General features: G+C 45.7%; 1 long non-coding RNA gene across 2 annotated transcripts in view; it reads left to right on the forward strand.

The window, feature by feature from the left end:
- The window catches only part of LOC109958439 (uncharacterized), a 5159-nt gene continuing 2890 nt past the window's right edge, over positions 1 to 2269 (forward strand). Inside the window, exons 1-2 of one of the 2 annotated variants that reach the window (XR_002274671.1) lie at positions 1 to 63; positions 1517 to 1719. This is a non-coding gene — a long non-coding RNA (uncharacterized LOC109958439). The remainder of the gene's footprint in view (positions 64 to 1516; positions 1720 to 2269) is intronic. The other variant, XR_002274672.1, reaches the window with a different exon arrangement.

A 2269-nucleotide genomic window follows, 5' to 3' on the forward strand; every position in this document is an offset into this window, starting at 1 on the left:
GATACAATGCATGGCATGTGAAGCGGCTTCTTCGGGGGAGCTGGCAAAAAGGTGGACAAAGCGGTAAGTTCAATATTTTTTTCCGCTGTTTCGTTTTTCCCATGAAAAACGATTTGGCCACAGTTCATAGCGCGGCGTTGCTCCGGGTCCCATCACTTTAGACTCTCCTGATATTCACAGATATCTGTTGATAATCCCCGAAGTGGAGAGAATAAGACTTGTAGATTGAAAGCTTTAGGAGCCGATTTGTAGCAGTGCGTGGCACCGGATTAACGCCCGATCAATTTTCTCGTTGCTACGCTTTATGATTTGATAACTAAACAGGTTGGTCCCATCAGCATCACTCTCCAAGTGCCTATCACATTACTTGATGAGAATTGCACCTGTATGCAGCTTAATATTTAACCAACAGCGTGTCAGTGTCTTCCTCCTTTGTAGCCTGTTGGATAAAAGACAAAGATGGTTAAAATCTCTTACACCCACCCCTGCAAAGGGTTAAAGATTCAATCTACGCTTGTCACTCTGAACTGGCTTCTTCCTCTTGTCAGTGGAAGCGGATGTATTTACAAACAAAGAAAGCTTCATATCCAAGCCTGTCACGTAGAGGACAGGTGCTGGCTATCTGCAATTTTACAGTGATGTGTGGTTGTCTAGTTATCTGGGCTAGTAGGCCAACAGGAGCCAATGCACTAAGGCCCATGAAGATGGAAAAGCAAAGTGTCTGTGTTAAGTTTGTCACTGAAAGTTTGGCCAAAGGCAGAGTGTAGTTCCTTATTCTGCAATCTAGGCTGAATTTGTTGCGATACACATTGCTGGATCGTTTATTTTTTCTTTTGGGTAGTGACTATTAGACTCCACAGTGTAGCTAAAATGACTGGAAAGATTTGCTGTCGCAGGCATAAGCATAAACATCCTCATAACAGCGCCTTTAGTTCCAAACAATTAAGCAATAATGTGCAAGCAGCAGCCCAGCGTCCGCTCAGTCTCTGTCTCAATCTCATGCCTGTCTTGTCTTTGCCTCTGGCACAACCACTTGTGATTCTGCATCCTATCTGAAATACCAGGTACATTAAAAGGATTAATAAGTCTGTTGCGCCAGACACAAATATGAAACACAGACCGATTTTCTTTCATTAGGCCCTCCAGCTGGAGCCAGTTCACTTTCCATCAAGTCAATTCGAGAAATGGATTTTCTTATAAATGCAAACCAGATGTCTAAAGTTGGGGATGCAGGGTCAGTTTACAAAAATAGACAAAAAAAAAAAAGTGTGGTGACAAAGAAGGCCTGCTGGTTCATACTGAAGCTGCAGGCACACCCATATGTGACATATCTGAGTGTCATGGTATCATAGCCTAGCCCTCACATAAAACCACACTGAAGAAGCATGTCTTCAAATTAGATGGAGACATTCCTGTGACACAAAGCAGACACAGTCTGGTCCTGTGTAGTGAAGAGGGCAGCAGCAGGGTGTATTTTTACACCAGATCCCTGACACCTACGTACATCTCTTCACAGCTCTTGGTGAGAACAGAAGACACGTCCACTTGAGTTGTCATCAGCAGCAGCCCGGACATGGACAGTTGGAAAGGAGGAAGAAGCAAGAGGAGAGGCGAGAGAGATGAGGAGAGAGGACTAGAGGAGTATAGGTAATGAGGGAGACAAGTGTCAAGATCTTCTCGATGTGATGGGCCCAGCTAGTACCCTCACAATGACAGCAGGTTAGGAAATAGACTACCACAGGTGTGAGTGATGTGAAAGGACTGCCAGTTGCAAATGGGAACTTTCCGGGAGTGTCAGGTTTCGTGGTGTGCAACTTTGATAGGTGAATGGATACAGAGAATGATGTATGGTTTATGTATGTGTCTGAATGGAGAAACAAGCTGATGTGAGGACGAGAAAGCAGGAAAAGCGAGGGCTAAGAGGCTGAGCGCAGCCGAGAGTGGGAAAAACGACAGTGGGATCACAGTGATTACAGAGGAAAGGTTAAGGGGAAAAGTGAGAACAAGAGGAAAAAAGAGAAGGGGAGAGAGACAGTCAAGTCATGCTTGCAAGTTAGCCTGAGTTATCCAGGGGGGAGCTGTCTGAGGTGCTGATACAAATCCCCTCCTCTCTCCACCGACCCCCCGCTCCACCCCTTTTCGCAATGACTCCCCTTCTCTTCGGCTGCTGATTGACAACTACTGTGTCTCTAATTGGCAAGTGTGGATAGGGACGAGTCAGGCTTATTCTCTATGGGACAGGCCGAGGAAGAGAGAAAGCGAGAGAGAG

This window comes from Monopterus albus, unplaced genomic scaffold, assembly GCF_001952655.1.
Source record: "Monopterus albus unplaced genomic scaffold, M_albus_1.0 scaffold32.1, whole genome shotgun sequence".
In the NCBI taxonomy this organism is placed as follows: Eukaryota; Metazoa; Chordata; class Actinopteri; order Synbranchiformes; family Synbranchidae; genus Monopterus; species Monopterus albus.